Genomic DNA, 14057 nt, shown 5'->3' with positions numbered 1-14057 from the left:
GAGAGATACTGATAATTAGGGCAAGAGACTGAGAAAGTAGGACAGTAAGATGTAAGTGGTAGGGGAGACCAGGAAAGGACAGCACCATTGTGCTACATGCATACTAGATTCAGAGATGATCGGGATGGCCAGGAAGGACGTCAAGTCAACTCCTCTGCCTCCCTCTCTAATTCTGACCAATCACTGCCATTACCAGCATCATGTTGCTTCATTGAGAGGGGCATGCTAAGGGAGAGTTAGAGGGATGTGGGTGGGATAGGAAAGCAGTCTCCCTGAGCTGGTGACTTCTTATTCTTAGGAGACATTGAACAGAGAAACAGGAGGAAAGCTCAGGGTGGTCATCTAAAGAGAACAAATAGAGGAAAAGGGAGGACCCAGGAGACCCACAAAACAGTCAACCCAGAGTCCATTTTGTAGACTCCCAGCCTTAGGACCACTCACACCAAAAAGATAAAACAGTTCCTTTCCTTTCCCCGTGGTTTGACTAGGTCTTTGTCCTTCCAAGACATTACATTCTTTGTCCATCCCAAGGACAGACACCCCAAAGATTCCCCGGATGGTCACCATCACGCTCACTAAAATGTGTGAGTATTTCAGATTCCTTGAAATCCGTGTCTTTGCATGAAAATGTGACCATCCCAGCTTGAACCTGGAAGGCAGAATGCACACATGATCTTGCTGACTGGCTGTCCCAAGGGCAGCACACTGGCAAAAACTAGGACCAGCAGAATCCCACACTCTGCGAAGAAAAGGCAGGTGCATCTTGTCTAAAGCTACGTCTGGATCAGTCATCAAAGGATCAACTGTAGAGGTGGGTAAAAGGGGCACTAAAAGGGGATTTGAAGGTGTTGAGAAGAAAGTCCACCTCTATGTGGACAAAGAAGAGATACTGCAGCCATTGGAGCCAACCGTCCGTCCTCACCATCTGTCTGGGGAGCTCATGGACCGACAGAAGCTGTCTCACTTGAAAGGAGCACTGAGATAAGATACGTGTTTGTACTTGATATGGTTTGTTTAAGAAATCCGGCGCTCAAGCATCCAGCGATACCGCTATTGTAAACGTGGAACTCCGACACTACTTATTCCAAGCTAATTCTGTGGCAAGCTTTCCAATTTATTGGACTTTATCAAATAATTTGGAAACTAATTTCTCTCTGAAATCTTGAACTTGAGGTTCTATGAATCATTCATGAGATGGTGAGGCTCACTGGCAGAGTGGCCTGTTTCAGCCTTGGGTAGGTTTAGAGAGGAGAAAGCTGGGATTGGTGGTAGATAGTGAAACCAGAAAATAGGAAGCTAGATTTTTGCTGGGTTTAAGCATGAGAAAGAAGGTTTTTAAGGATCCACCCAACACAAGAGCAAATTAAAAGGAAGAAGGGACACCCAACATTCAGAAGAGATGATACCCTCAAGGAAATATCTTAGGAGAAAAGAAAGGTTCTAATTTAAATCTTTCCCAAGCCAGTATCCTCCAGTATTGTGGTAGATCATGAAACCCCATAGACCTAGAATAGGCAACATCTTGCTTTAACCCTTTCTACCCCAAATAACTTCAAATCTCATCATTGGTGAAGTTTCCTCTTGAGGAATTTTCTGTTCTTTTAAACATTATTCATTCATTGTGTTCTTGTGCATGCATGTGTGAACACATCGGGTTACAGTGAGCACGAGCAACCGTAGACAATAACTTGGAATCCGTTCTCTCCTTCTGCCAGATGGATTCCAGGGATTGAACTCAGGACTTCAGGATTGGTGGCAAATGCCTTTATGTACTCAGCCATCTTGACAGACCAGGAGGGCTTTATTTTTAGTTATATGGAAACAAGAAAGCCAGGAATAACATGTATTTTCAAGAAACATTTTATGAGAAAAAAAACTTTATTATAAGACCTATAACTGTGTCTTTTTAAACATCATATAGGCTTGTCATAGGAGATTCCTGTTACTCATATAAAAGTCTAAATAATCACTGCAGAAGAACTATAAAGTCATTATTTCAATTTTAGAATAAACATTTAATGACATACACTTACAGTGATTGATTCTCCATCACCATTATTCAAATCCACAGCACTCTGCTCTTCTTTATAGTTCTTTAATATATAGCTGTCAGCCAACGAAGCATGGCACATTCAATGAAATTACTTTCAAGTATAAAATACCAGTGTATTTTGAAATTTTAATTTATTTTCTTTACTGAAAGCAAATTTTCAAATGTTGAGATGCGTTATTCAAATTCAGAAGGACTGAAACCGAAGTCCTCAGAGAAAGCTGGGCGGCAGCGTCTCAAACGGCAATTTCAGTTCAGGAATGACACAAGACCCATTTGGAAGGACCTGTTTGTATCCTGACTGAAATAATTTCTTTTTCGTTGAATCTATAGAATGCAAAAAGAACACAATGCCAAAAACTTAGCATGGATGTGAACGTTACTTGGTAGCTGGATAGGAGACAATGCGGATTTGGCTCATGTGTTTACAATTTTACCAACTCAAAACACTTTGTTAAGATATATCTGCTATAAACTACTGGCATAAAATAATGTCTATTACGTAGAATGGTAACGTCTTCATGTGCCAAGGTGGTCTGAGCACATAAGCTCCCACCGACTTCCCAAGACTGCTGTTGAGAAGGACATGCCTCCCACTGCCTTTCCACTGCGGTCACTTAGAGAAAACAGCCCAATGGTTACAAACCCATAAATTTTTTGCACAGATTAAATGAGATAATGCACGAAAGGCACTCAACACAATGCCTAACATAATGGGAGTGCTCAATAAAGAATTATTATCACATCTAACCGTCCTGCCAAACGGAGAAACTCCATTAACTGGAACATAACTATGAATTTTCTACTGGGGCTTGAGATGATTTCAATAATTTATCCCTTGTCATCCTCATCTAATGACTATAAAAGAGAGTCAACTCCAGATCATCTAGTTACCCTTTGTGTGTGAATTTCCGAGGGACAGAAGTCATACACATGTCCCAAAGCTGAAGAAATTCAATAAAAATGCCTCCAGGTCTCAAAACTTCAAATAAGTTCTTAGAAGTCCACTGTGATCTGTGCTCTCTGCATGAATTGGACTTTGAATCAAAAGATGCCATTCCTAGTCTTAATTTACATAGTAATTCATTTGGGACCATGAGACCTACCAGCAGACTCCTGGATGCAGATATGATTTAATCTTTAAAATCAGGATATTAATAAGCAGCCGTGAAGGAAGTCCTCCAGAGGGCTATGGGGTTAGAAGTCCAAGAGTGAGCTTCACTTCCCTCCTCTTTCGTCTGTAGCTTTATTTACTTACTTAGCTATTGATTTTTGAGACAGGGTCTCCCTGTATAACTCGGGTGTGGTTCAAACATTCAGTCCCTCTGCCTCAGCCTCTCAAGTCTGTGGTTACAGCTGTGCAACACTACAATTTAGCTTGTCCCAGTATTCACCACAACCGAGTGGCCAAAATAAGCAATACTTGTGTCTATCAATAATAAAACCAACTGAAATGACAGCCCAAGTATGAAATTCAATAAAAAGGGACAGTGGTACGTGTGTGTGATGTGGGAAATCAGACAGCATTGGGGAGAAGATAAGGTTTTTGATGTTTTATGAAATTTGTAAGCTAATTTAAAATACAGATTTTTAAAAATGATTTCAACAGTTGTACCCTGCCTAGGTGAACAATAATGCTCCAAGAAGGTAAGAATTATTAAATAAAAGGCTCAGTTCCAGGCATAGGTTGCCTCCTTATGAGTTATTGGGGAGAAAAGACATCAATGGTTTTCCTTACTCTGGCCCCTGCATTCTGCAATGCTGGCCCACAAGCAAGAGGCCTCACTGTGCAATAATGGCAAAACTGTTTCTGGGATAACCAACTGTTCTTTTGCATGGACTTGAGGCCTTCTATACCAAAAGGAGTAAAAAAAAAAAAAAAAGTCAAAAGAGATGGCGCGCAGAGTTCTGAACCCTAACAGGGAGGCTGCTGCTATTGTTGTGCTGAATGATCATGTTGTCAAACTTCCTTCTAAATCTTTACGTTTGTGTTCATATGTTTGTGCTGCTCTCGACCTTGGTAAGAGAAGCCTCTTATTGCCATGGGTGGTGGTTAATACAGAGATACATAAGGGTTGGACGTGCTGAGAGTGAGTGACGGTGAGTGCTCAGCTGTAGTTGGGACATCTATATCTAGCTTCTCCTCCCCACAAGACTTGGGGAACTTTGCAGCAGAAGGGTCAGAAAGAATGTGAGAGCCAGAGGGTGAGGAGAACCTGGACATGATATGGCTGTCACACATGAATTTGCAGGAGCTGTGGCTTCCTGCAGAGAATCGAGGCAGTTAGAAATTCCAGAATGGAGTTGGGAAGGACTCCAGGTTCCCCACCCGTTCCTGAGGGCTATTGGCGACTGGTGGCTACTGGGGAAGGGACAGTCACTTTTCTTTGGGGAGGTGGCTACTGGTAGGTTGTCCATGGCACAGTGGATGAATCCACCAATGCAGACTTGGGAAGCACTAATTAGACTCGTGAGATATAATTTTACATTTACATGAAATGGAGGAAGACACACTAGGATGTGTATTCAGGGAGCTGGAGGGAGGGAGGAGGGGCAAATGCAACTAAAATGCCTCGTATGCATATATAAAAATTAAGTAAGATTTATATTTATTTGTTTCCAAAAGCAATAATTTTACAGCAGGAAAGGACGGTGTCTCAATTGTCTGCCTTGGAAAGCACTTCTATGACTCAGGATGTAGCGACAAAATGTTTGTCATATCTTTAAATCTAAGCAAACTATTATTGCCTACAAAAAAAAGTTTAGGAATACTTACCTTCAATATGACAAACTGTTTAAACTTTTTATTAAGAAAAATAGCACTAGATCCTCCTCTTATATTTTATATTTCCATTGACACAGATAAAGACACATTAAGCAGCACCCTCCAGGGCCTCTGCATCAGTTCCTGCTTCCAGGATCCTGCCTGTTTGATTTCCTGTCCTGACTTCCTTCAGTGATGAACAGTGATGTGGAAGTGTAAACCAAATAAACTCCCACCCCCCAAAAAAGAAGAAAAATTTCAAAGAACAAACAAAAGGAAAAAGTCAGTGTTTTATAAACTGGAAAGGCACTGTATTGCTTGTTGGGTTTTGTTTGTTTGTTTGTTTGTTTGTTTGTTTGTTTGTTTTTTAAATGCAGTAGCTTGAGGCTTATTTAGATCAAGATACAGCTCTGATTTCTGGCAAAGACCTTGTGGCTCGGCCCTCTTGTCAGCCTTGCCTTTAGCCTGGTTCTCACATGGAGCAACGTGACCTCATCCGGCTATAACAGTGATGCACTGCTTTTTTTTTTTTTCTCATGAGACACCAGGCGTTCCCTTTAAGTAGGCAACGTTCTGTCTTGTGCCCATCCCAGAAATCAGCCTGTACAGTGCGGGGCTGAGATGAGAATCAACACAGGCGGTGAAGGCAGCACCCAGTATCCACCACTCAAATGCTACACACCAAGGAACTGGGGATGTTGAGATGGAGATCCCCTCTCACCTGTTTCCTTTGGCCACAGAGGCTGAAAGGTGACACCAAGGGAACTAAAGTGATTCCTTTGTCACAGTTACCCCCTCTGAGATCTGCTCAAGTCCCAGATCTCCAAAGGGCATTCTTCAAGGTCTATGTCTTTTTCTGGGAAAAACTGGTAACCCTCCGAGAGCGGTTCGGTGTCCTGGGACCAATCTTACAGGCAGCCTCCACCTCTTTCACTGGAGATTAATGTTTTCATGAACCTTCCTGCAGGTAGGTCATAAGTGAATCCCTCCTTGATGCTCGATATAAATCTTAAGTTGGTGTCTAGAATCACTATGGTACATTCATGCTGAAATGCTACAAGCAAATCAATAATTGAACTGAGGTTCAATGTCTCCAAAAAGTCAGTGAATGAGAATGAAGACATAAGTAGAAACCACATGAACCCTCCCTGGAAGGATCTCAGCTACAAGACCCTGTTTAGGAAGTGATCTGTTTTAGGAAATGCTGTTTTAGGGAATGCTGTGTGTCATATACACATTGTCTGACCCTCTTCATATTTTAAACTGAAGAGAGCAACCCAAAGACCTTCAGCTTCAGAAATTTTCCCAAGATTTTTCAAAAGTGATTTAGGACTTCAACAATTTTGGGGAAGGAAATCATGCTCTATTGTGGGGGGGGCTGGGGTAGGGGGTACATGTGGGAGAGTACAGGTACATGTTGTGGAATATCACTTTAACAATGTAAAGATGTGTTACATTTGTTTATGCTGCATTTGTTTGACTATGTAAAGATGTGTTACATTTGCTTTACCTTGCCTGCCTAAGGCACCTGATTGGTCTGATAAAAAAAACTGAACAGCCAATAGCTAGACAGGAGGGGGATAGGTGGGACTGGTGGGCAGAAAGATTAAGAAGGAGGAGAAATCTAGGCTTGAGAAGAGAGAAGCGAAGAGGGAGAGAAGAGAATGGGGGAGCCAGAGAGTTACATGCCTGGGGCCAGAAGAACCAGGCAGCAGCCAGGCAGCTAGACCAAGTAGGACATACAGAAGGAAAAATGGTAAAAAACCCCAAGGCAAAAACGCAGATAAAGAGAAACAGATTAAAATAAGAGCCAAGCTAAGGCTGAGCATTCAAAACTAATAATAAGTCTCTGTGCCACGATTTGGGAGCTGGTTGGTGGCCTGAAAGAAAAATGCTGATACAGGTACTTGTGTGTGCATGGGATACGGAACCTGAAGACTGATGCTGGGCCTCTTCCTTGATTGCTCTACACTTTATGTATGGATGCAGGGTCTCTCACTGAACCCAAGGCTCCCATTTCGGCTGATCTAGCCAGCCAGCTTGCTGCCAGGATCCCTTGTCTCTGTCTCCTTGATGCTGAGATCTCAGGCAGGCTGCTACACCCACTCAGGTTTCCCCCAGTTCTGCGTATCTAAGACCCTATCCTCACACCGGCATGATAAGTGCTTTACCTACAAGGCCATCCCGCCATCCCTGAATGAGATATTTTAATATATTTAAGTCCTTTTCAAAAGAAGAGTTTTAGTTTGTAGTGTTTAACTTTGAAAAGGCAGTGTATACACTTTTCCTCCATGTACTTAAAATGTCAACTTTACAGGCACCTTGCTATTCAACTTCAAATAAATGAATGCAGATCATCTATCACAAGAAAAGACAAGCATGAAAATTACACAATACGGGGGAGGGGGTAGAAATGGAAACATAATGTTTTTAGACTTTCTAAGGCTACTCAAACTATCTTTTCCTCTTAGCAGAAGTTTCTCCCTGTGTGTGTATCTATGACTTTAGAGAATATGGAATTCTCAGGTAAAGTGGCCTTGCCCTTTTAGAAACACAATCTCCTCATCTTTCTCATGGAAACTGCATCCAGAGCATGGGGTTACAAAGTGACTCAAGTATGCTAAAATCCAGACAATTATCAAAATAGCCAATATATGCTATGGTAATATAATACTTCTTTGTTAATATATCCAATAATAATATATCCAATAATAAAATCCAAAGAGTACAATTATATTTTTAATGATTTTCTTTTATTTTTAGGTGAGGAGCACACTTCTCTGTAGGTATAAGGATGGTGTTTCGAAGGTAGTTAGTGATGTGCTGGTTTAATAAAGTGGTAGTTGTGTGTTCTTCAGGATCCCTGATTTCTGGGACCCCAGGTAGGTAGTTGGCTAGGTTTCCAGTCGCAGGCATGATTTCCTTCTTGTTGAGCAGGTCTTAAGTCCACTTAGAGAGTTGTTGGATCCCAACAACCATGTATACCACTCTTGCATCCTCAGGGTTATTGTGCCACGCTGGTATTTTGGAGGTTCATAGGTGTCATAGCTAGGTTGTTTCTTTCCTTTGGAAGCATTCACGTTGCCTTCTGGTACCATGAGTATTAGTCCTCTGGGAGGAGGCTTTCAGGTCAGTTCCAGCTCAGGGACTTCTGGGCCCTGTATCTGAAGTGTGTAGTGTCTTCAGAAATAGGAATTTAACTTCTACCTCTGGGCAGCAGGAATAGTTATAATATTTAGGCATCTTTTAGACAACCCTGACTAACAACTCATAAGAGGGTTTCTCATTCCTAATGTTGGGGTTCTGTTAGGTGGCTTTTGGAAAGGACTGTGCCCCATATGAGGACCAAACTCACAGCCTTCATATTATGAAACTGACGCACTTCCTACTGCTAATGAAGAACCTTATAATTTTGAGTAAATTAACAATGTACGTGATGACGTTTTACAGTACCTCATATATTACCATGTAACACCAAAATATCAGTGATGTTGACAAGGAAGTCATGGGCAATTCTGGTATCGCAATGCTATGTTGCCAGGACTGAGGATAAGACACATAGTTAAATCTGGCAGCCTTCCCTTACCTTACTGGTCTTCTGTCTAAAACAGACTGAGACACAATTTATCTCAGATCTTATACTTTGCAGAGAAGCTAAGTAGGTTTTGGCGAGCCTGGGTACCTCATAGATATAGTTCAGGAGTATTTCATTTGTGATTTGGTTTTTTAACCTTCAAATATACAAAAAAGATTTAACCATAATTGTGCCTCAGAAACTACCAACATTATCGACTCAGGCATATCCACCTTACTTTCAGGAATTAGGTCATTTAAATGTAATAATGAATATTTATTATTCTAGTACCACACACAATCCAGTCCTTGTTTTCAGGTAATCACACATTGGTTGTTCTTTTACACATGCATGTGTATGTGTGGTCATTCTCTCTCTCTCTCTCTCTCTCTCTCTCTCTCTCTCTCTCTCTCTCTCTCTCTCTCTCTCTCAAAATCACAACATAAAATACATGTTCATATATTGTATTGCTTAGTTTTGAACTTGGTCATAAGGGTAGGTGCTCCTCTAAAGCTTATTTTTTTTCACTCAGTATCACATTACTGAGATCATTTATATTGTTAAATGTATCTGCCATTCAATTATTGGGGGGGGACCCACAAAGACAAGCTCTGTGATGTTTCTAGGAAATGGCTTGCACTCCAGTCTTCTATAGAAAAGTCCAGCTGTTGATCCACTGCCCTCTTATTGCCACTCTCTCCCTCCATGCACACATCCCTTTCTCCTCTGGGTATCATTTTGTTCAGAAAGAGCTCTTCCCCTGAGCACTGAATGGCAACCGGGGGTGGCTGCCAACCAAGTCTCATACAAGGCTGGCCCATAATCTGAAACATGTAAATAAATTGGCACTGAGCATCTCTGGCCGTGTGTGAAGACAAGAAAGATCAAGTTTCCAGAGGGATGCTAAGGCTGGGGAGATGGTCCACCCGGGATAGAAGGGAGGCTCACAGTCACGGCTGGCTGGGCAGAGGGAGGTGGAAGGTGAGGACAACCCACACATTACTTCGCTTGGGCCAAAACCAAGAGCCAAGCATGGCGGAGACCTTTGCAGGCAGAACTCACTGCCATGTTGCTATGGCAATTCTTCCTCCAGCTCAGAGGCTTCCTCTCTCTCCAACAAAGCTCAGTTTCCAAAACCAGAGGGGTGAGAGTATGGAGAAAAAGTTAGAGCTGCTGAAGCCAAGTCCTAAAGAATCCTACTGAGAGAAGCCCCCTTCCGTGTGTGTGTGTGTGTGTGTGTGTGTGTGTGTGTGTGTGTGTGTGTGTGTGTGCGCGCGCGCGCGCGCGCGCGCGCACGCATCCATCCACATTGAGGAAGGAGAGATAAAAGTACATTTTCTTGGCTCTGTGCTATAGTAAGACCATAGCTTTAACTAATTCACTCTAAACTTCAATTTCTTCCCAAATAATGGTAACTAATTCAGGTAACTCTCGATTGAAGAAATCCCATTTGTACTGGAATGTGAACATACTTAATGTGAGTACCCCCTCCACACTCATGCAAACACACACACACACACACACACACACACACACACACACACACACACACACACACACACACATATGCACACACCTTCTGCTATATTCTCTAAACAAACAACAGATTGCATTGCTGCTGTTCTGAATTTTATGCCAGAAAAAACAGGGATAAATAAAAAACCTTCATCAAGATTCAAACCAAATGCATGCTTCTACGAAGTTGTATACTGCACGATTATGAACAATTCATGAATGCTCATTGAAGCCCAGGCCTGCAAAGATTCAGGAGAAATTGTGGCTCAGCCCAGCTCTCTGGGGAAGGACCATATGTGACAGGCAGTCAGATTTCCCATCTGCATGGTGCTTTCCCAAATGCTCGGCCAGTATTCTATGTGAAGTTACTCATGGTCCCCATCATACAGATGGACAGCTAGAGAGAAGAGAGGTGATATGATGCCTCTCCCACTGCTCTTTGCAGGGTCCATGGAAGAAATAAGCTCCCTCTTTATTCATTGCAAACAACCTTTCAAAGAAAATCAGCAGACCCAGGCACAGTGGCACACACCTATAAACCCAGCACTAGGTTTTTGTCATTTGGAAAGATGGAAGTTTGGAGTGAATGATTTAAATTAGCACTTAGGAGGCAGAGATAGGAGGTTCCCCACAAAGTTTGAGGTCAGCCTGTTGTATGTAGAAAGTTTCAGGCCAGCCAGAGCTATAAGATAACAATAGCCTGTCTCAAGCAACCAAACAACAGACAAGCAAACAAGTCGATAACCTCTGCAAGGTCACAGAAACAGAATTCAGGATATTATTACTTTATGCCAGTCAGTCTACGGCTACCATGACCACCACCAAATACAAAATCACAGTGCGCTTCCTTTTCCTTCATTGAGCAAGTCAACTTGAAACTTACGATGTCAGATATTTAAACACCATCCTTTGAACCAACAGTCATCCTCAGCATGTGATTCATAGCAGCCAAGTCTATGTTGTATTGTGGCATCATTCTGATGATCTATTAGTAAAATGAGATGAAGGTGCTCAAAATTCATTTTTTTCTCAAAATGAAAAAGTACAGCCATCACATAAAATTAAAAATGAAAGCCTGCCCATACATCAACTCTAATGGCATTATACTGGATCATCTAATTATTCTATGCATGACACCAGGCAAGTGATTTTAATCTTCTTATGCCTCATTTTTCTCATCTTTAAAATGGGGATATAATTAGTACCAGTGTCTCAATCCAAGTGATTTTTGATAATTAAGTGATTCTTTGTGCATGGAAAGAAGCTGGCCCAACACCAAGACAGACCTCAGTCAATATTAGGCATTCTCATCCTATGCCTTGCTCAGATACCCTCTCTCAAAGGCAGTGTGAGGAGATCTCCACTTTACACACAGACACTATCAAAATACTGGCACTTGATAACTACATCCTCATAATATTGTTAAGCATCCATTTTTCATAATTTACATGAAAATAGGCCCACTGTAAAATTTCTAAAATAATGACAGTCCCGTGTGCCCAGAGGTGACCGTGCCGCCGTGGTTGGGTGAACTGAAGTGGAGAAACCATATGCAGGGAAGGGTCCAGGTTACACTAGAGCATAGATTCTAACTTTGGGCCATAGACTGGGCAGCTGGGCAAGCGGCATCAGCCTGGCAGCAGCTATGCCTGAAGCAGATCCTTTGAATAAAGATTTCCAGCTGACTGCACATCTAAGTGGCAGGGTCGTGAATGGCCTCCGGGTCTGAGAGGCAAGAGTGTGTCTACAATCTAAGAAGAGCCTTTACTCCAGAAATGTATGAAGAGGAAAGCTCACCCCACCAGTCTCCCGGTATACAGACACAGATTCTAGTAAAGATAATTCCCCCTCCAAAGCTGTCATCTTTGAAGAATAGGAGGATGGTTGCTCATTACAAAGAATTTCATAATTCAATAAATGTATTCATTTGCAAGCCTCATGGTATAACATGATTTCACCCTGTAATTATTCCCAAGGGGGAAAAAATCAAAATTCATCTCCAAGAGCAATTGACAAATATGATGTAATCAAACTGTTTGTGACAAGTGTCATCATGAAGTCCTAGGGAAAAAAAAAAAAAAAAGAAGAACCAGAAGAAAACTGAGATATCATCTAATCCACCATTCCATTGTGTGAAGACAATAAGATCAAGGGAGATTTGTTCACTGGTCCAACAGTGTCACAACTTGTCCCACTATCTAGGAATGCAACAACTCAGTACTGTATAATTATATTGCAAAACTATGTGCCACCACCTTAGGCTCATAATTCAAAGATTCTCTCAGGGCTGGACCTGTGGCTCAGCGGTAAAGAGTACTGGTGCAGTTCTGGAGGATCCAGGTTCGGTTCCCAGCACCTACACGGTGGTTCACTGCTGTCTATAACTGCAGATGCAGGGGAGCAAACGCTGTCTCCTGGCCTCATTGGCTGCTACATACACACAGTGCACAGATGCACATACAGACAAAACACACATGTGTACAAAATTAAACATCAATAATAACAATAATCTTGATCCTACTGCTCATGAGCCATAGGGTACCTCTTTCTATCTGGAAATCTTCCCAAACTTTTGCTCTGTTCTATGGCAACCAGACAAAGACAGTCAAATATGCCAAAGGTTTCCACACACCTTCCAAAAACTTCATGCTAATACAATACACCCTTCTAGTCTATGAAATCCACCCACCTTTCAAATCTTTGACTCCCTATAGAAGCAAAAGCAACTGTAGTTGGTCTCCTTGCTACATCAAGAATATGCATGCATAACCTTTGGTTTGGACATGGTGGAATTTGAATATGAATGTACCATTTAAAATTCTTATTCGCCGAATAGCATTTTTAAAAAATAGATTCCAGAGTCTAGCAGCTACAAAACAACTTAACAGCTATCTCTACATGAGCTGTTTGAGCTGAAGCAGTACAGAGCTCATTCATGATTCAAACTCTTCCTTCCTGTTCTGGCTACCAGCAATATTCCAGATACCAGGAACACTCCCGCCCTATGTCCTTGGGTCACACCCTGTACAGAAATCCATACTAACCCATCTTATGCATGTATTAGGAATGAGGTATAAACGTGTGTGCCAGCACTGGAAATTTGAAGGGAGCTGTTAATACAGCACTATACCTTTGCTATCCTGACTAATGCATTGAGACTTTCACTCAGTAAGGACACAGAGATATGTTTCATGTAAATTCATCAGAAACAATTGACTTGACACATGGTTTTTTCCAATTTAAGCTTCACTAACTTGGGAAGTTTTAGTTCATTCGTGGAGACTGAAGTGGGCATAGAGACATACACATAGATAATTGTTGATAAAGAACCCATGCTAAACACTGTGATAGAAAGATAATGGAAGGCTCTGGGTGCACACACAGTGGGGTTGGATTAGCTCAGCATAGGGGACGGATGTAGAGGGCTCAGGAAGGATGTATCGGCAAATCTATGCCCAGAAGAACTTCTGTGCGCAGAGATGAGAAGCCAGGAAGAGTGGGAACTATGAACAAAGGCCTACCCTGCAGCCCTGTGGGGCTACAGAGCTAAAGTAATAATTAAAGAAGAGCGTACAATGGTGCCGTGTGGTTTACCAGCTGATAAAAATCAAGAGATCGTTTTTCCACCTACTAAATCTTCCTGCTGAAAACCTGCACGAGAAAGACCAAACTGGATACAAAGAGTCAGTGGATATGAAAGTGCTCTGAAGCTACTGGATTCTAAAATCTGTATTTTTAAAATGTGACTTAATGAGCACATGTTTATGTAACAGCTCCTATTCAAGTCCCACAAAAACAAAGTTATAGTGACGGCTGCCTACTCACATATTTGCTGTAGCAAAGGGACGTCTCTCATCCCTCGCTTGTATTTTATGGAACCCAGCACTCCTACACTGTTATGTCACAGCTCTTCCCAAAGGCTCCAACCAAGAGACAATCTCCCTTACGATAGTAAGTGACGGACTGGACATTGGCTTGTGAAGATTTTGTTTTGGAGACTTTTTGAAGAGCCAGCTTTCAACAATGGCCACCTCTCCAGTCTTCTCGATCAGCTGACTCAACCATTACCTGTAACCTGATCACTAGCCCAAAGGGACTTCTACTTGTTCCTTTTATTCTGTAACACTTTTTAAAGGACCGATTTCCAAATTGGT

The sequence above is a fragment of the Peromyscus californicus genome, unplaced genomic scaffold (assembly GCF_007827085.1).
Source record: "Peromyscus californicus insignis strain IS unplaced genomic scaffold, ASM782708v3 Scaffold_20__1_contigs__length_68692818, whole genome shotgun sequence".
NCBI lineage: Eukaryota > Metazoa > Chordata > Mammalia > Rodentia > Cricetidae > Peromyscus > Peromyscus californicus.
The sequence above is the reverse complement of the archived record's forward strand: the minus strand, read 5'-3'. Positions refer to the sequence as shown.